Source organism: Hevea brasiliensis, chromosome 11 (genome assembly GCF_030052815.1).
Source record: "Hevea brasiliensis isolate MT/VB/25A 57/8 chromosome 11, ASM3005281v1, whole genome shotgun sequence".
In the NCBI taxonomy this organism is placed as follows: Eukaryota; Viridiplantae; Streptophyta; class Magnoliopsida; order Malpighiales; family Euphorbiaceae; genus Hevea; species Hevea brasiliensis.
The window spans coordinates 6,277,510-6,298,953 of NC_079503.1; positions in this window are offsets into that span (position 1 = coordinate 6,277,510).

Below are 21,444 nucleotides of genomic sequence, written 5' to 3' on the forward strand. Positions count from 1 at the left end.
AGAACTTTCCAATGACTCCTCGGCTGCTTCCACATAAGGGAGTGATTGCGGCTTGGTGACTAGTATGGCCTCTTCGCCCTTCACCGTGATGATTTTGCCGTCCTTAATGTATTTGATCTTCTGGTGCAAAGTAGAAGGAACAGCATTCGCAGAATGGATCCAAGGCCTCCCTAACAGCATGGTGTAAGCTGGCTCAATGTTCATCACTTGAAACGTGATATTGAAAGTACATGCACCGACCTGGATTGGCAAGTCAACGTCCCCCAGCACCTCTCTCCTTGTTCCGCCAAAAGCTCTCACCACCATAGTACTTTGACGTATGTCCGATTGGTCAGCGGCAATCTAGCCAAGGTAGCGCTAGGCAATACATTGAGGGTGATCCGTTATCGATGAGGACCTTGGCCACTATACGCCTTTACATTTTACCGTTATATGCGAGCTTTATTATGCCCTAAGCTGCAGGTCTACCTCCTCTTGAGAAAAGGCTACGAGCCGATGCAGATTTGTCCACTAACTTCTCAAACTGCCCGGAGTAATGTCAGGGTTGACAAAGGCCTGATCCAGGATTCTCTGCAAGGCTTGTCGGTGCACTTCCGAACTCAAAATCAGCGATAACAGCGAAATCCGAGCGGGTGTCTTTCTCAACTGTTCCACCACGTCATACTCGCTCTGCTTCATTATTTGGAGCAACAGTTCTTCATCTTCTCTATGCCCATGTGCTCTGCTTCCCCTGCTTTCTCAACCTCCTCTTCCGTGTTTCTCGATGACTCTCCCATCTTTACTTTCCCTTTTCTCTTTTCTCTTTCCTCGTTCCCGTAACACCTCCCACTTCGGGTTATAAACTTGACTTCTTGCTCAGGTGGAGAGGGTTTTATTGCAATAATAGGCTGGGGACTTGTTTGGGGAGCGATGTTGCTGGCAGGTCCAGCATAAGTCATCCTGAAGTGCTCGTGAGGAGCGAAACATGGCTTTGGTAGTGCCGGAGGTGAGGCGAGGCTAGGAGCGGATGTGCTGCTTGACGCTCCCTGAGTAAAAACTTGGAAATTATAGTTCCAAGGGACAGCATGAGTGTTGGTGATGGGGAGCTGTGGCGGAGTCTGAATAACTGTTACTGGTGGTGAGGCTACTGGGGGTGAGAAGGTGATTCTGGGCTTGGAGGTAGAAGCAGTTTGGCTGAATCTTGTGGTGTTCACTTCCCCTTCCGTTTTTGACCTCTTCTGACATCTCAACCCCTTAAAAGACAATAAGTTCCGGACCTCTTGCCTGAACCCCTCACAATCTCGCAGCTCATGATCAGCTGCCCCTCCATGGTAAGGACACCCCGTATTCTCCTCTAATCCCGTTGCCTGGGGGGAAAGATAACCTTCCCTCATTGCTATAGCAAAAATCTCCTCAAAGTATGGAACCAGCTCATCCACTTCAGGTGTTGATCCCTTTCCCTTAGATTCGATCATATTTACACCACTACCCGCATTATGGTTGGGCAGTGGATTTGAGGTGACATTGGGGAGGGAACCAATCCTCGATTTTCAACCACCCGTTCGGATTAGGCGTGCACTCTCCTCCGAGTGCCCGCAGCTTGTCGATTGAATGCCCTTGTGCTCCTCCATGATACTCACAACGGTGTGGCATCATACCACAGGATATGGCGGTGGATTGGGTCTAAAGGGATGCGATTTGGTTTATACCTGACAAGGTATCGGTATATTTCACCGAGAGGGAGGAAGGGGTGGATCAGATTTCTTGGATGTCTCGGGTTATTTTGTGGTGGTCGTGGTTGAGTTGGTGGAGGAGGTGGTCTTGGTTGGAAATTTGTGGGTGGGGCGTATTGTGGGCGTGTTTGTGGATTATTAGGGAAAGGAGGTGGAATGTTGGCGATGGTTTGGCCATGAGAGGGGGAATATGGCCAGTAGTTATTTTGGGGAAATTGGGGTAATTATTCGCGGGTGATAGAGTGTACATCACCCTCCTTTTCTTGCCAAAATTGGCGCTTTTCTTTCTGAGGTTCTCACCAACTCCTAGCCTTCCTATTCTCGATTGGCTTCGATTCTCTCACCGCTTGGATGATATCCGAGAAGTCGTTGGAGGTATTTCCGATCATCAAGTTGAAGTAGGGAGCCTTCAACGTTTGATGAATAGGAGCAAAGTTCATTGTCGGTCCTTTGGAGGATATACTTCTGCAGCCTTCTCCCTCCATCGTTGGGCGTACTGCTTGAAACTTTCCCGGTCTTTCTGTACCAGGTTCTGGAGGTCCCTCCTTGTGGGTGCCGTATCACAATTGAATTTATATTGCTTCAGAAAAGTATCGGATAAATCCTTACAGGAGTGTATCTTGCTCTGTCAATTGTATGCACCATCTCGTAGCCGCTCGGAGAGGCTCGTGAAAGAAGTGAATGAGAAGTCTATCGCCTTCCGTTAAAGCGACATTTTGGCAATGTAGGTTGCAGTGGATGCGAGGATCGAAGTTTCAGTGTACTTGTCGAAATCCTAAGCTTGAATTTGGGTGGTACCACCACATCGGCACCAATCTTAGTGACGACACATCGATCAACCATACATGTTCGGCCCCTCTATTGCCCTCGGTCTTTCTTCTAGGCGTATAGTTTCTCGTTATCTCTCGCCCTATGTTCTCCTTCCATCAGGTGATATGCTCCTCCAACCGGAGCCGAGGGTGGAGTAAATGGATGGATCGGGATTGAAGGGTGAGGCTCGGCACTTGAGACAGCCGGGTAATAGGAGAAAGGTGGGTCATTATTCATGCTCACCGGATTGACAGTGACTGTCGGGTCCTGAAAGGTAAAAGAGGTTGAAGCTTGATGAGGATCATTTGTTGTAGGAGGCGGAGGAGGTAATGGTGGGTTAGGTTCTGAAGTAGGTTTGTTACGAGACATTTCCTTCATTAGTCTCATGATTTGTAAAGTCGATCTTTCAATTCGGAGACCGCCCTGTAGGTTCTGTACTTGCTCTGATTTTCCATTATCTTTCTTGTTCGAGATCTTGTTAAGTACACTCGCTTGGGTTGAACTGTGTGCTTGGTCAGACTTGCCTTGTTTGAATCAATATTGATTTCCTGGGAAGAGTAAAAGAAAATCAAATAAAATTTGAATTATTGCAGAGAAACTAAAAGTCCTGCTCTGGACGAAGGATACAGTGGCATTTTAGAGCCAAGTTGAAATCTCTAAAAAGGATAATATCATCAGCTTTATCATGGCATCGATCGATAGTCGGACCGTCAATGACGAGATTGAGTGCGCATTTATGATCTTGGTCCATTCAACGCATTTCAATTTTTCACATAACCCTAGCGAGGAAGTTCCTACGAGTCATACTATTCATTCACAAATTTTGCTAAACAATGGTCCAAAAATCACTTCATTAACTGAATAATTTGTACATCGTATCTTTTACATCGGCCTAAGCTCTGGGAGGTTCTTTATAATGAGATGACATTTTCTGAGATACTCATATAACCTTCCTTCTTGCCTGGCAGGATCGAATGCTTTCAGCGTGCTCGGATTCGTAATAATTCTTGTTTTCCTTGTGCTATTGTCCTCTCCACTGGTCTACATTCTCTTTCGATTCTTGATAGAGGCAGCTTGTTTTTCTTTTCTTTTCTTTCTTTAGCACACTCTTTCAAGATATCGTTGATGAGGAGTGCCTGTTCTTTTAATTCAAGCTTCTTCTTCTTGTTTTCCTGTTTATACTCTTCAACGAGCACCTCTTGGTACTTCATCCTTTCCTGAAGCTTACTATTCTGCCCTTTCATTTCTTTGACCTCAGCTTGGAGAGAGTTTCTTTCTTTTTCCCACTGTACCTCTTGCTCTTCGAACCCTATCCTTTCGGCCCTTGCCTCTTCCTTGAGCTTTCTTACCCTTCTCTTAAGTTTCTGTTGGTCCTCCACTGTTTTATTTGTTCTGCAATTGTGAGTTCTCGGTATTTGCCTTTTGTAGCGAGTCAACCAGCGATTATCGCCTTCCTCTAATAAGGCGTCTTGGCGAGGTTGTCGTCCTTGAATTCTCTGATGAGAGTGTTCTCGGTCCTGTCGCCCTCCATTTAAGATAATCGGCCGAGGGACTTGGGGCTTTGGGTGATTTCTCTATCAGAGTGATGCTTTCCCAGGACTTGCGATCCATTTTCAACCCTTCTTCTTCCTTGAGTTCATGGTAGAAGTGTCCTGGTGGTATTCTTCAATGTTGATCACAGTTGTGTTGAGCCAAACCGCCTTGTTACTATTTGGAGTGTAATTTGTATACCCGGTTATTCCAATTAGGGACACCGACTGAATACCTCCTGTACCAATCAAGACAGGTTGGCTTGACGTCCACAGCTTCCTCCAACAGTAATCATGGCTATTGAAACTCAGAATCCGTTCCCGCCACTGTTTTTCATTCTTCGGGCTTATCACTAACCGGATCATCTTCTCAATGGGAGGCTGGTCAAGGTACCAAGTCAATCCTTTTGTCTCCTCAGGACACATGTGGCTGATAGTCCAGAGGTATAATAACTGAGAGCAACACTTAATGGACCCTTTCCCTGTTATGCAGTAGTTAGGGTTAACAAGGTTTCAAAGAAGGATTGCCTGTATCGGGTTGATCCCCGCTCTCTTGCCCAAAATACCTCTCTTGCCGCTAGTGATGATCCCCAATGGCCCCGGGAACAGGATCAGACCATAGATTCCCAAGGCGAGTGCTACGGAAGCTTGATCCCATCGTTTCTCTTGGAGGCGATGATCTAACCGCTTCTCAAGGTACGTCCAATACCATCCATACGTGTTCCCTTTGACTGTTTCTCTGGACTTTACTTCTTCTGGGGGAAAACCCAACATGTGTGCCAACCGTTTCCAGGTCTGTCTATGCTCGAGGTGTAAGTAGATCCGGTTCTGCAAGGAGTATGGGATCCCTAGCAATGCCTGATATTCTTCCATAGTGGGGACCGTGTCAATATCATTGAAAGAGAATACTCCGTACTTAGGATTCCAAACCGACAACATGGCTTTTAATGCCGGGATTTGGACCTTGACTTGCATTAAGGTTGCAATCCTTCCGTACTTTTCTTCAAACTGTACCTTGACCTGATCGGGAAGCGACCTCCATCTACTAGACAGACCCTCGAGGTTGTTCATTTTGACCTCTATTTCATCCAAATCCAGTGAAGGTAGCGAGCTAGCAGGCGCCTTGAAAGCATCATTTTGGGAGGGTACCGGAACATGAGCCGATTCAGACCAAAGTTTAGCATTCTGAACCTTTTCTGCCGACTGACTCGAGGATGCCATGATAAAAATGATGCCTATCCTTTTACAGACCCTCGGTTTGGTGATGCCTGCGGGAAGATTCGTTAGTAAGACAAATTAGGGTAATTTTGAATCATACTGTTGAGTGACACGTACACATTTATCTAAGTAGGAAAATGTGTAAGTGTTTCAGTAGTATTCAAGATTACCCTCACAAAATGAACGAAAAGAAATCGAAAGAGAGTAAGGTAAGAGTAAACATGTCCCTTTTTGTCCTATAATAGTTAGACTCGATACTGAAGCGCTACCTATCCGGATGGTTCTATCTTATGAGGCGCTTTACTCGGCTTTCACTATTGTGACGGTTTAGCTCAGATCTAATTTTCTAATAGCCACAGTTCCCAAATTGCCCCTCAGAACAAGAGAGCCCCATTCTACCCCCATGATATTGTCGGGAAAATTCCACGAGTATCACAATGGATAGAACGAGTTTCAATTTGAGCAGAGCCTTCACGGATACTAACGGGTAAAACCCACGCACCGCTACATGACCCCTCCTACTTTCCTAAAAGGGTAAGAAAGCCCGGTTAGGACTATAGTGTGTGAGGACATTGTGTAAGTGTTCGTGTGTGAAGGGACACTTTTACCTCTTCCCGATTCGGGGATTTTATTTTTCCATTTTCCTTTTTTCCTTTTTCTTTGAAATGAAGAGCACTGTAGGAGATAGAACAGCAAAACAAAATAGTTAGCAGAATAATAATTAGCATATAAGACATTGCGAGTGAGCCCTCTAACTATAATTTGATCGCACAAAAATTAAGCCTACTTTTGGACCTCTAGATCGGGTTAGGATACATGTTCCCGATTAGAGTCGCCAAGTATGCCAACGGGATTTTGCGGTCGCCTGACGATCACTCACCAAGTGGGAAAAGTGAGGAGTCGCCACCTTAGTTTTGAGGAAACTAAAGAAAACCATTTAGGAGTTAAATTAAAAATGAAACCACTTCAAAACAGAGATTCTAGGTTGGGTCCATTAGGGTGGGGAAGGTGTTAGGCACCCCACCTCGTCCCTTAACAAGGGTAAGTAGATTTAATTTTGTGTCATTTATAAATTAGTTAGAAGGGCTATAGTGGGAATGTTAATCCTTTTGGTAAAAGGAATGTTTGATTTTTCACTAATTAGGATTACCCAGATACATAAGTAAATGAGACACCTTAGTGAGTTGGCGTTTAATTATTCGGGTTTTGGGATTATCTTGCATACGGGTTGAAATTTGGTGTGAGAATCGGATAAGAACTCTCCTCCTATCTCTTCTTAATATTTATTTGAATAGAGACCTGATAAGAACTCTCATCCGATCTCTACTCGATTATTTATTAAAATTCTAATTGGAGGTCGGGTGAGGTCCTCCTCCGATCTCTTTTAGGTATTTATTAAAATTTCGAGATGGGAACCGGATAAGAATTCTCCTCCGATCCCTATTTAATAAAATTTTGAGTTGAGACCGGATAAGAACTCTCCTCCGATCTCTTTTAAATGTTTATTAGAATTTGAGTTAAGACCGGATAAGAACTCTCCTCCGATCTCTTTTAAATTAGAAAGGTGCCTGAAAGGTATTTTTCCGATCTCAAGAATTTTGGTTCCCTAAGAACCTAGAGATAAGGATCCTGAAGTTTAAAGAGCTAGTGGATAGGACTTATCAATATACTTCGCTAGACAGGAAAATGAGACTGATTTACCGACCTCTCATGTATTTATTTTACCAATATTTATTTATGACCAATCTACTCGCTTCTTTTACTTCCATTTTATGGCATCTTTGCCGCTGTCGTTTATGTCGACCTATTAGTTTGACTATCTTCCTTATGTATTATTCAGATTTTCCCTTTAAGAGAGATCTTTAGGTTGCAGTTACCTACGTCTTACCTGACCATTTACACTCTACTAGGAACCAGAAAAGCTTGTATTCAGAAATGACGAAGATTAATAAAAGGCACACTAATCACTAAAGAGATGACCTGAGAATAACATTTCTGGGTCTCTTTGCACGAGATGAACTTGGAGAAAAATCACATACGTAAAAAGGACAGAGAGACTACGAAAGAAATGAACGCAAACACTTAATACAACAGCGACGTGAGCTCTTACCTGGGAGGAGCTGAATCTGTAGGAATAATTGTGGGGTGGCCACTAGAAACAAGACCGCGGACTGATTAGCCTGAGAGTTGATGTTCACCGTGAACTGGAGGGAGCCTAGCTATGATGTGATTAGGTCAAGATAACAACTGAGTGGGATTTGAGCTCCAACAGAAGGGATGAAAATAGAGATGATAAAGAGTTGAAAGTGAAGGCGTGATCAGGTGATGAACAAGCTGGAAATGTAGAGTTCCAGTGTTCAAAATCCTTTTTCAAGAAACACTTCAGAAAACTAGTTTCAAAAGTCTTTCCAATCAATACTTCAAAGTAGCAGAATAACAAACTGAATGAAATTTTCAGAGTTCTTCCGCTATAATAACAGCCTTTCTTTTTTTTCGTCCGTCCTCCTTTGAACAGTTTTTCATGCAGGTATTTATAGGAATCGGGTGCTCCCCATGAAGGGTCAGGATTCATTTTGAGGGAGATGGAGGGTCAGGATTTTGAAGTACATGATCGGATGTTCAGGAATTAAAGAGAATCAAAACGAATGGCTGAGATCGCTTCTCAAAATATTTGTCCTTTTCCTCTTTTAATCCGACGGTCTTGAATCCTTTGTCCGGAACGATCTGGGGGCTGAGAGTGAAAGACGCTGGTATTGTCGTCTTCTCTCTTGATCCAAGGGTTCTGATTCATCCTTACAAGTGAGATCAACGGTGGGGATTGGGATGTACAGGATCATGACATACCGCACTGTCGGCGTGCGGGCGATTCTTAGGAGTGCGGTTGAGATCTCGTCTGCCACGCTTTAACGACCTCGGCTCGATTCGGCGACGGTTATCGAATTTGTCTTATTCTTTTGTCTTCCGATCCCTCCTAGCTCCCATTCCGATCTCTCATGCGATCTCCTATCTCCGATCTCTTTTATCCCTTGATCGATGGATTCGGTCCAAGCATTAATTACATCTCGATTTTGAGCGTCCGCCGTTTTCCCTTCGACATTAAATGCCCATTTTCCCCTATATATACCCCTGTTGATAGTGGCATTTCCTTCATTCGATTTTTCTCTCTTTCTCCTTGTTTCTTGGTTCTAGCTGTTCCGGGGAAAGTTCCGGCTACAACTGTGGTTTTGATCCTCTTCCGATGGAATTCCCTTTTCCTCGACGGAAAATTTACGATCACGCTGAATGGATGGTCCTAATTGGCGATGGTGAGAGAACCGAATTTGACCGATCCGTATTGCGGGCTTGGTTGTACCGATCTCGAGTTGCTCAATCGAGTTCATTTGGCTTCTCATCACATTGAGTGTTAAACGGCGATTCGATCCACATTGGGTGTTCCGACAGCGGATGAAGCATCCGGTCGGCAATATCCTTGGGATCAGTTATAAACTGATCCTTAGAACACCTGGGAGTATCCTTGGGATAAGTTATAAACTGATCCATGGATCTCCTGGGAGTATCCTTGGGATCAGTTGTAAACCGATCCTTAGATCGGCCTTTTGATATAGTCAGATCTCCAATGTATTCCGATCCTTAGAGATCGCCAAAATGATGTAGTCTGTCAATGTAATCAGATCTCTAGAGATCACCCAAATGATGTAGTTAGTCCTTTATTGTAATCCGATCTTTTTGCAAATAAAGACTTTATTTTGCAGTTATCATCTTATTATTTTTTGCATTGATTATTTTCCGATCTCTAAGGTGGTTATCCGATCTGGTTCTTTACTTGAATGACACTTGACTGATCCTTTATTCAAAATATTTAACTTGTTATGCCGATCTCCGATTAACCGATCTCTGAACATTCTGATATTTGAGAAAAGTGTCAGAACAGCTGTCGAGTCTCACCAATCGATGCGCCGCCTAGAACCTCGCGAGCATTAAATGCTCGGACTAGTATAAATAGGGGAGGGTTAGCCAGTTGTTTTCTCATTTCATTTTCAGTCTCCTGCTCATAGCTTCGAAGTTCTCTCATTTTCTCCGGTTTCTCCGACACCGATTAGACTCTGGTAAGGACTTTGATCTTCTTTTTTGTTTAAGTTCTTTGTTTCTTTTGAAAATGAGCGGTGCCGAAGGTCAGAGAGCGGCGAGCCCTCCTTCCATTGAGTTCTCTTGGTCATCGTCTGATGAGGAAGAGGCGGCCGGGCCAAGCACGCAACCCGAACCTCTTAGGGTCCCTGCTCCAGGTCAGGGGCGGGTCGTACCATTAAGGCGTACGCGCCCTTCAGGTAGGGAGAATCTCCCTATAGACGAGCTACGATCGGTTCTTCGAGAATCCGATCTTCGGTCGTTTAGCCAAGAATATAACATTCGGCCCGACTTGTACGAGCTAATCAAGTGCCATGACGACCTTCGTGTCAATCATTTCTTTGAAGAGAACGACATGGTTATGGTGTACGAGGAACAATTAAAGCGCCTTCTTCCCCTCGGATGACTTCTACAAGGAGGTCTTAAAATTTCTTCGAGCATCATTTTTTCAATTTCACCCCAACTCGTGGCGGATCTTGGTAGCTTTCAGGTCTATGCCGAGCTAAGGGAATCGGACCTACGGCTAAAGTGTTCGCCAAGCCGCACCGCTAACTCACCGAAAGGACGATGACCATCGGTTCTTTCAGCGGCCTAGTTGCGGGCTCTTTTTCCGATCCGCCTCGTCCCTTAAGAACTGGAAGAATCGTTTCTTCATTCTGAGGAGCAAAGAACCGAGCCGCTTTGAGGATTTCCCCAGCTGGTGGTACTGGGGACCCTTGCTTCCAACCATATTACCTCGAGCGAAGAGGAAAGTTTGATAGTGATGGATCTCAAGAGTGAGGCTGCCACTAAAAGTATTCTTGTTTGGATTCGGTGATCGCCGAGCCGCACCATTGATCATTCAGCGCTCCACCGCCAAGACCGCGAACTTCCTCTCTAACCTCGGCATCGGTATTTTCTATATCTCAATTCTCACGACCTTAGTGATCTCACTAACCTTTTCTTCGTGCGGTATGGCGGGTGGTGAAGGTCATAGGAAGCGGAAAAAGGAAAGAGAGATCTTCCGGAAAGTAAAGGAGATGAAGCGTTGAGCGACTCCAAACACTGTCGCGAGCACGGGAGATACAAAGAGATCCTCCCAACCTTGGGTCCTCGACCACTGGCTACCCGATCTCCTCCTAGATCGGAAGAGCGCCTCAATTCTTGCAGCTGTCCCAAGCGCGGAAAGGGGACCTACTCAAGCTTCGAGGACCTCCTCTCGGGCGCTCGACATCGATCGACTCCTTGAAGGATAACCGAATCGTTAAGGAGAACCCGGTTTTGCTAAAGTCCCGGGTCTACCATCTTCTTTCAGAGGATCGGGACAGCTATCCCAGTGGCCTTGATGACATATTGACTCGGACCATGAGCTTAAACGTGGAGTGTCCGTGAACGCACCATGATCCGAAAGGATTCGGCTGGGTAAGGAGATCGGGAAGAAGAACCAGAAGTGGATTCCCTCCGATCCGAACTCTCATCGGCTCGGGATTATATATCTCAGTCGAGGGCGGGCAAAGCTCCATGAAGACCGGTTGGCCGAAACGTAACAGTATTTGGACGAGAGGACCGCGCTCTTAAGGAAGTCCAGCGCTCCACGCCAATGCCTCCTCTCAGGTCGCTCAACTTATAGAGGAACTCGAGGCGAAGGATAAGGAGCTTAAGGAGAGGGATGAGGAGATGGTGACGGGAATAGCTGAGGCCTATGTGAAGGATCACAAGGATCTCTTAGCCGCACTCCGGAGCGTTACCGTAAGAAGACTTTTCTTGGATGGACGACTGCACCGGGGCGATGGTGAAGATAGTGAGGATGAAGCCGAGGGTGAGAGGGAGAGAGGAGTGATCAAATGTAGATCAGTGGGGTGATCCTCACCAATAACTATGTACAAATTATGACATGAAATGAAATGCCTTTTGTTCAATTAATGATTGTTATCGGTAAATTTTGAAAAATTATTTTTCTGAATATTTGATTGTATGAGCACAGCAAAACAAAAACTAAATGTGATTATTAATCTAAGTATGAGAGATCGGAAAGCACTCTGAACATGAGATCGGTAGGGAAGAAATGCTGAACAGAACTTGACCGAAAATTTAACTCGAACACTTAAGATCGGAATCGAACCAACACTTTAGCTCTTAAACTTTCGGAAAGGAGGTCGGCAATAAAACTGGTAGGAAAAGATCTAGTGCTAGTTCACTCCATTTATCAACAGGATCGGAATATTCTTGACAGTCCGGAAATCCGAACGGGTTTGAAGGATCGGTAAATGATTTGAGAGATCGGTGAGTTTCAAGGGATGCGTAGGACTTATCATTGATTCACGTCTTTGCGAGGAGAGGTCGGAAATGTGACCGCCTACCAAAGAGGGATCGGAAACGTGATTAGCTACTCCGAGGAAACTTAGCACCGGGGATCGGTTTCAAAGTATTTTGGGGATCGGCCAAAATATGGTGTCGACAATGTAGATATGATTTTTCCTGGTAGCCCAGTAGTAGTGGATGGAAAGATCCTCCCAGCAGACTTGGTTCCTTTACCAGTAATGGATTTTGATGTAATTTTGGGGATGGATTGGTTGGCAACTCATTATGCCACTTTAGACTGCAGGAACAAAAAGGTGTATTTCCACATACCTGGTGTGGAAGAGTTTAGCTTTGATGATGATGTGAGCGTGGCTCCATATAACTTAGTGTCAGCAATTAGTGCTAGAAAAATGTTGAGGCGTGGATGCCAAGGGTATTTGGCATTGGTGAGAGATACATCTGTAGAAGGTGTCAGCATGGAAAATGTTCCCTGTTGTCGAGAATTTATGGATGTCTTCCTGCAGGAGCTTCGAGGTTGCCACTAGGAAGGGAAATAGAGTTTTGTATTGATGTTGTGCCGGGTACAAACCCCATATCCATGCCACCTTACAGGATGGCACCAGCAGAATTGAAAGAGCTGAAGGAGCAACTACAGGAGCTTTTGGACAAGGGTTTTATACGTCTGAGCACTTCACCTTGGGGCACTCCTGTTCTATTTGTGAGAAAGAAGGATGGGTCATTGAGGTTGTGTATCGACTACAGACAGCTGAACAAGGTGACTGTGAAGAACAAGTATCCACTTCCTCGGATCGATGATTTGTTTGATCAGCTCCAAGGAGCTAGATTCTTTTCCAAGATAGACTTGCGATCAGGCTACCATCAGTTGAGAATCAGGAATGAGGACGTGTCCAAAACGGCTTTCAGGACAAGATATAGTCATTATGAGTTCTTGGTGATATCTTTTGGACTCACTAATGCACCAGCAGCCTTCATGGACTTGATGAACAGGGTGTTCAAGTCATTTTTGGACCGTTTTGTCATCGTATTCATAGATGACATTCTGGTATACTCTCGGACCGAGGAAGAACACATGTGGCACTTGAGGATGGTGTTGCAGACGTTGAGGGAGCACCAGCTATATGCCAAATTTTCAAAATGTGAATTTTCGCTAGAAAGCATCTCATTCTTGGGACACATGGTTTCTAGTGACGACATTCAAGTGGATCCCAAGAAAATTGAAGTCAGAATCGATTGGCTTAGGCCTACAACACCGAGGTGCGAAGTTTTCTGGTTTAGCCGCTACTATAGGCGTTTTGTACAAGATTTCTCCAGATTGCGGCTCCTAACTAAGTTGACCAGAAGAATGTTCCATTCATTTGGACAGATGATCGTGAGGTGAGTTTCGAAGGTTAAGGAGTGTCTAACCACCGCCTCGTGTTGACACTACCGTGAGTGGTGAAGGATACACGTGTATTGTGACGCCTCCAGAGTTGGCCTAGGGTGTGTCTTGATGCAGAATGGAAAGGTAGTGGCTTATGCTTCAAGGCAGCTGAAGAGGCATGAGCAGAACTACCCCACCCATGATTTGGAAATGGCGGCTGTAGTCTTTGCACTAAAAATCTGGAGACACTACCTGTTTGGTGAAGTGTGCGAGATATACACCGACCACAAGAGTTTGAAGTATATCTTCCAACAGAGGGATTTAAACTTGAGACAGAGGAGATGGATGGAGCTTCTGAAAGACTATGATTGCACCATCCAGTACCACCCTGGAAAGGCCAATGTTGTGGCAGATGCCTTGAGCAGAAAAATCTTCTCCGCGCTTGGCGCACATTTCAAAAGAGAGAAGAGACCATTGATTCAGGAGGTACATGAGCTGATGGATCAAGGTTTAATCCTAGATCTTTCAGATGAGGGGGTATTGTTGGCTCACTTTTCAGTGAGGCCAGACTTGAGGGACAGAGTTAGAGTTTCCCAGCACAGAGACCAACAACTGATGAAGATTATAGAAAGAGTATAGCAAGGTGAAGGTGGTGAGTTTGGATCTGCCAATGATGGCGCCCTAGTGCAAGGTTCTAGGATATGTGTGCCCGATGTGGACAACCTCAGGAATGAAATCATGCGAGAGGCACACTGCACACTGTACAGCGTCCACCCAGGTTCTACCAAAATGTACCATGATGTGAAAGATAGCTACTGGTGGAATGGCATGAAGAGAGACATAGCAGACTTTGTGTCCAAGTGCTTGACCTGTCAGAAGGTGAAGTTTGAACACCAGAGACCGTCAGGGAAGCTGCAAGAGCTCCCTATCCCAGAATGGAAGTGGGAAATGATCACTATGGATTTTGTGACTGGGTTGCCTCGTACCACGCGAGGATATGACTCGATATGGGTAATTGTAGACCGTCTAACCAAATCAGCTCACTTCTTGCCCAGAAGACTACATACTCAGTACAGTATGCCCGGCTCTACATTCGAGAAATAGTCGATTGCATGGAGTTCCTTCCATAATATCGGCAGAGGGCCCCCAGTTCACTTCTCGGTTTTGGAGAAAGTTGCAGGAGGCACTTGGCACACAGTTGAACTTCAGTACGGCTTTCCACCCTCAGACAGACGGACAGTCTGAAAGGACAATCCAAACACTGGAAGACATGCTTCGCATGAGTGTCTTGGATTTTGGAGGTCAATGGGATGAGCAGCTAGCTTTGGTGGAGTTTGCCTACAACAACAGTTACCACTCCAGCATAGGGATGGCACCCTATGAGGCATTATATGGAAGAAAGTGTAGGTCTCCTCTGTGTTGGACAGAAATGGGGGAAGCGAAGGTGCATGATGTAGACCTAGTGCAGTACACTTCAGAGGTAGTTCCTTTAATCAGGGAACGACTGAGGACAGCTTTCAGTAGACAGAAGAGTTATGCAGACCCCAGACGGAGGGATGTGGAGTTTGCAGTGGGCGACTATGTATTCCTGAAGGTTTCTCCAATGAAGGGAGTCATGAGATTTGGAAAGAAGGGCAAGTTGGCACCTCGGTATATCGGACCTTTTGAGGTTCCGATAGAGTTGGAGCGATTGCCTACGGTTGGAACTACCACCCAACCTCTCTGACGTTTATCCCGTGTTTCACATCTCCATGATTATGAAATACATTACCGATCCTTCTCATGTACTGCAGCCGGATGTGATAGAGCTAAAAGAGAACTTGACATTTGAGGAGCAGCCTGTAGCCATAGTGGACTACCAAGTGAGACAGCTGAGATCAAAACAGATCCCTATGGTTAAGGTTTTATGGAGGAGTCGATCTGGAAGAGTGCACTGGAGTCGAACGGGACATGCGTAGCAAGTACCCTTATCTGCTCAATGTATAATCATGTGCTTTATTCTGCTTTGTGTAAAATTCGAGGCGAATTTTACGTAAGGGGAAGAATGTAACACCCCAAAAATATTAAATTTATGAGCATTTTTGGTATTTTAATTTCATTTAAATTTTAGAAATTTTTTTGAGATTTTTCGGATTTTAAAAATTGGGTTCGATTTTCTGAAAATATAAACTTTGATGATTTTTAAAAATTAATTTAAAGACCACGTGGCAAAACTAAAAATATATTTGGAGTCTACGTATTTTCTCGAGTTTTCGAATTTTTCAGAATTTTTGGACCTCGCTTTTTGGTCCGAGGCGTGAGTAAAAATTCAAAAATTTTGTATTCGAATCGAAGCCTAATCGAATCGGACCGGATCGGACCGGTCGAATCGGATGGTCTTCTTCTCTTTCTTCCTCCTGCGCGCGTTCCTTCCTCCTTCTCTCTTCCTCGCATTTTCTCTCTCCTCCCCACCCCGGTAGCCACCACCGCCTAGCCCTCCCGGCCACGCCGCTAAACGACTAGAAAACGCACGCGCAACGCCCCCTGCGCGTGCGTCGATTCAGCTTCCCGCCAATCCCGCGATCCGCCACCAATTGGACCGGTCTTGTGTCTAAAATCATCTACTCGGCGAGAGCTTTCCATAGACACCAAGAACGCCAAAATCCATCGAGCGGTTTGTCCGATTTTTGCTCGGGAAGATTTTAGCCCATTTCGACTTTTGGGCTAGATTTCTCGAAAACCGTGAATTCCACGAGAAAACCGAGGCTACCAGCACGCTCCTCTCGTCGAGAGCTTCATAACGACATAAATTTCGAATTTTTCCGACACCGTTTTTCGGTGGGTCCCACGGAACTTCGCAGTGTTTTTCCGAGCATTTAATGAGCTTAGAAAATTCTGAAAAATTTATGTACTAACCCCCGTGTTATGGGCTTCGTGTAAGTATCCTCGATTCGCGGAAATTCGACAGTTGACCTGCTTTATATTTTACTCTCTGAGTCGAACGCTCACTCCTGTTCAATATTTTTTTCAGGCTACAGGAGGATTTTATTTTGGTTAACCTGCTTTTCTCCTTCGCAGGTTGTTTATCAATATTTGTGTAAATTTTATTTACTCCTAGAGTTTCCGCATGTGTTAGAAGTATTTATTTGATTATGGTCTGTAATATTATTATCATGTTGGACCTGCAAACGTATAATGATATGCATGTTTGATGGATTGGATGAGGGAGCTGAGCTCCCATTTATTTTTATGAGGATATGAGTATGTGGAGGGTGAGCTGAGCTCCCCAATTGAGTATTTATTATGTTTACAGGTCGGGTGAGTCGAAAACTCCCCGTTGGAAAGTCCATTTTATGGCCGGACTCTGTCCGTTTGTTTTCTTGATATTGGGCCCAAATGGGCCTTAGAGTTGGGTTAATGAACAGTTAGGCTTACTATGGGCCTTGGGGGCTTTAGGCTGGCCCAGGTCCTAGTGCCGGTCCGGCCCATAGGTTGGGTCGTGACAGGTGGATGTGTGAGGTGATCAAAATTTCAGTAGCCTTGAGACATGAGGGCATAATGAGTTTAATTGATAATAAATATGCCTATGGATGATGATTGATAGGTACACTTGATAGTCATAATGTTTAGATGTGAGTTACATGATTTGGGATATGATGAGTTAGGGTTTTGACCTAACTATTAGGGGATTTGGTGAAATTGCTTGAAATTGACTAAATTGAGAATGATTTAATGACTATTAGAAGTTCCAAATATGTCAAATGAAGTTTGTGGAGTTGGGAGAATTGAATTTGGGAGTGTTGATCTTATGCAGGAAATTCGGACCTTTGAGTCCAATGTATTGTTTGAGCTATAACTGAAGTTGTGTTCCTCCAATTAGTGTGAGGCCAATTGGAGATGAAACCTACGACAAAATGTCCCATTTTTCATGAAGAAACCATGCCCAAATTCTGTACAAATCTTGACCAAATCACTGTCCCAATCTGGAAATCCAAACACTGAATACAGAAAATTGACCAAACTGTTCATTTGGCCATAACTTCCTCTAAACATGTCCAAATGACCTGATTTTTGGTCATTGGAAAGATTAGACATAGGCCTACGACTTTCATGAAGAACACAAATCCAAATTCTGACCATAACCTAGTCAAATTGCCAACCAAACTTAGGTCACCAAATCTGGCAGAACCAAATTGCCCAGAAAATCTGGATACAGATCACTCCGGCTAGTTATGGTAAAATGATCATAACTTGAGCTACAAAACTCTAAATGGAGTGATTCAAAAAGAAAATTAAAGAAGACACAATAAGAAACAACTTTGATGAAGAAAAGTTAGCCCAGTTTCCACTGTAAAATTGGCCAATGGAACAGTAAACTTAGGCAATTAAAATTGAAAATTTAGAAATGCATCTAGGGGACTTTAAATTGCAATTGGCAATTAATGCTAGCAAATGTAAAACTCAAAATGTGGGATCTTGGTATAATTAGAATTAACATATTCATTAAGTATGAAAAAGTCAACATTTTGGTTGACTAGTAAGGTGAATAGTAATCAAAATGATTAGCAAACTAAAATGAAGACCTAGAACCAATTCTAAGCTTAAATGCTTAGAATTATATGACAAATGTGGACTATGCATCCTAGTCGAAATTGTTAAAAGGAAATTAAGGCCATAAATTTGAAATCCATGAAATGTTCATGGATTACTTGAAACATGAAAAATAAGTCACCTAATTGATGTGAATAGATAGTTAGGGCTTATATGCCCATCACAAATAGAATTCATAAAATATTAGTAACTCAACTTGAAATATAAAATTTGTAATTACATAAGTAGATTTTTGAATGTATAAATGAGAAAGGAAAAATGTTTTGAACACAATGGTACATGTGAACCATTGTTTAGAATTGTTATCAATATGAATAACATAATGAATGAAAAAATGAACCATATTAATGTATGAATGAGACATTAGTTCTCATTATTGTAGAAAGGAAAAGTACTTTGAGTACAATGGTATAAAAGGATAATTGATGTGAATTGTGTTCATATAAATGATCAAATGAATGTATAAATTATAATTGAAATTTATCATGAAATAATGAAGCCATAAAACACAATATATTAATATTTAATGATATTATGTGCCCTTGTATTGCCTAGACATGTGTGTCAGATTGGATAGATTGGCATGCCAATAGGGTATTGTTTTAGCAGTACTGCGAAAGGCTTTATGCCTGTATTCATGGCTTTATGCCCGCATTCATGGCTTTATGCCCGCACTCATGGTTTTTATACCTGATTATGTATTATCATGGCTTTTTAGCCATACTGACTGCATACGTGGTTGACATTCCGTGTCCCATGGTATGACGGCCCGAGGCACCGCAGTGTCCAGTGCCAACAACCCGTTATCCAGTTTAGTCAGCCTATCATAGGTTACATGGGCAGTGAAATTTATTAAAATAAGTTAAGAATATTAGTAATTAAAAATATTAGAAATTAAATAAATGAGTAAGATGACCTAAAATAAATTAGAATAGTTATTTATTAGAAAAAATCGAAATAAACTGGACTGATATTAAAATTTACTTGTTATGAAATAAACTGAGACAACCTAGAAAATATTGAGAAAATGCTAAAAGATTAGCAAAGAAAATTATGACATACATAAATATTATAAATGTGACTTACATAATAATATAAGCATAAATTTATTATTTTTAGATCATTTTTCTATGTACATTATTACTGTACATTGACAAAATAAACACTTTCAAAGAAGACTAAATTAGGATAAAACATATTAAATTTTAGAAATCGCATGTGAAGTATAAATAAATCTTAATTATTTGAATTATGTTTTATTTCTATCTTTATTTGTATATTATTTTCTTGTTATATTATTGCACCATTAAGCAGCAATGCTTAGCCCGATGGAATTGTTTCCTCACGCAGGTACTGAAGGTAAAGCCCAGATAAAAATATTAAACTGAGATTTTGGAGTTCTGATCTGCAGAAGTGCCTGAAGTATTCAAGGTTGTCACCTCCTTAGCAATGCATGTAGATAGGGCCCATATAGAACATATTTTATATTTTGCATAAATTGCTTAAATATTGTATTGTAATGTATATTATGAACAGGTAATTAATAGGAACGCGATGTAAATTAATAAATTAGCCTTTTCATATGTAATTAATTTATATATCATGTAAATTATGAAATTTTGTAATTATTTTTTAAATTATGTAAATTAAAGAAATTTAAAAATTTTGCTTATGTAATTTGAGAATGTTTACATATGAATTGAGTATGAATGGAAATATATGGAAATGATTATGAAATTGAAATGTATAAATGAGATTTGAAATATGAGAAAATTATGAGAATGATTGATGAGATAATTATGATTAGCATGGATGAGATTTTTATTTTAAAATATTGTTGAATTTCAAACAGGTGAATATTGAAATACGCCAAACGATAATAAAATAGGAGAAACTCCACTGGCTTCTCCATCAAAAAAATAATTGATATTAAATTAAATGAATTCAAAATTATTAAAAAAATAAAGTAAGATAAGTTTGGGTGCTCCAGCACCGATTGTAGCACGCCTTGCTCGGCTACACTGTAGTCGGGTGAGGGGTGTTACAGAGTTGATCTCGCTGACTCCCGCACTTGGATTGTTAAGTAAAAGTCCGCCTTAAGTTGACCTCACTAGCAGGTATTAAATTAAGAAAGCTGTATAGAGGATCAGCTCCAATATATATATATATATATAATTGAGTATGAATGGAAATGTATGGAAATGATTATGAAATTGAAATGTATGGATGAGATTTGAAATATGAGAAAATTATGAGAATGATTGATGAGATAATTATGATTAGCATGGATGAGATTTTTATTTTAAAATATTGTTGAATTTCAAACAGGTGAATATTGAAATACGCCAAACGATAATAAAATAGGAGAAACTCCACTGGCTTCTCCATCAAAAAAATAATTGATATTAAATTAAATGAATTCAAAATTATTAAAAAAATAAAGTAAGATAAGTTTGGGTGCTCCAACACCGATTGTAGCACGCCTTGCTCGGCTACACTGTAGTCGGGTGAGGGGTGTTACAGAGTTGATCTCGCTGACCCCCGCACTTGGATTGTTAAGTAAAAGTCCGCCTTAAGTTGACCTCACTAGCAGGTATTAAATTAAGAAAGCTGTATAGAGGATCAGCTCCAATATATATATATATATATATATATATATATATATATATATATATATATATATATATATATATATATATATATATATATATATATATATATATATATATATATATATATATATATAATTGAGTATGAATGGAAATGTATGGAAATGATTATGAAATTGAAATGTATGGATGAGATTTGAAATATGAGAAAATTATGAGAATGATTGATGAGATAATTATGATTAGCATGGATGAGATTTTTATTTTAAAATATTGTTGAATTTCAAACAGGTGAATATTGAAATACGCCAAACGATAATAAAATATGAGAAACTCCACTGGCTTCTCCATCAAAAAAATAATTGATATTAAATTAAATGAATTCAAAATTATTCAAAAATAAAGTAAGATAAGTTTGGGTGCTCCAGCACCGATTGTAGCACGCCTTGCTCGGCTACACTGTAGCCGGGTGAGGGGTGTTACAGAGTTGATCTCGCTGACCCCCGCACTTGGATTGTTAAGTAAAAGTCCGCCTTAAGTTGACATCACTAGCAGGTATTAAATTAAGAAAGCTGTATAGAGGATCAACTTCAATATATATATATATATACGCTGTTTGTATGAATAGCTCCAAATTAACTTCTCGTGCAAATATTGAGTGAATTATTTGATTTATGTGTTGGATGTGCATTTAATGGTAGGATTATACTATTCTTAGATAGTTATAGAAATTACATCTATAATCAATATATAAACTCTTTGAGTCAAACGTTCATTTCTGTTCAAATATTTTTCCTAACTTGCATGAGGAGCGAGTTTAGTTATTCGAGTTTAATCAGCATTTTTCATTCGCAGGTTGTGCTTCTTAATTTAATAGTTTTTGTATCTATTTATTTATTTATTTACTTATTTATTTGTTTAATAACTAGAACTCCACTGTAACATTGGGTTATATATTTATGGTATTAATAAATGAAAATTTTTTATGATATTGAATAGTTTATACATGATGGTTATCGGGATGGGTTGGCCTAAATAAAAATATAATATTTTATTTTATTTGCATGTTGCGCCTTAATTTTGGCTCTAGTTATGGATTTGAGAATAATGACGCTTATTACGGACCTCGAGGGCTTTATGTCAGTCCAAATCTTAGTGTTGGTCTGGCCCATGGAATCAAGTCGTGACAA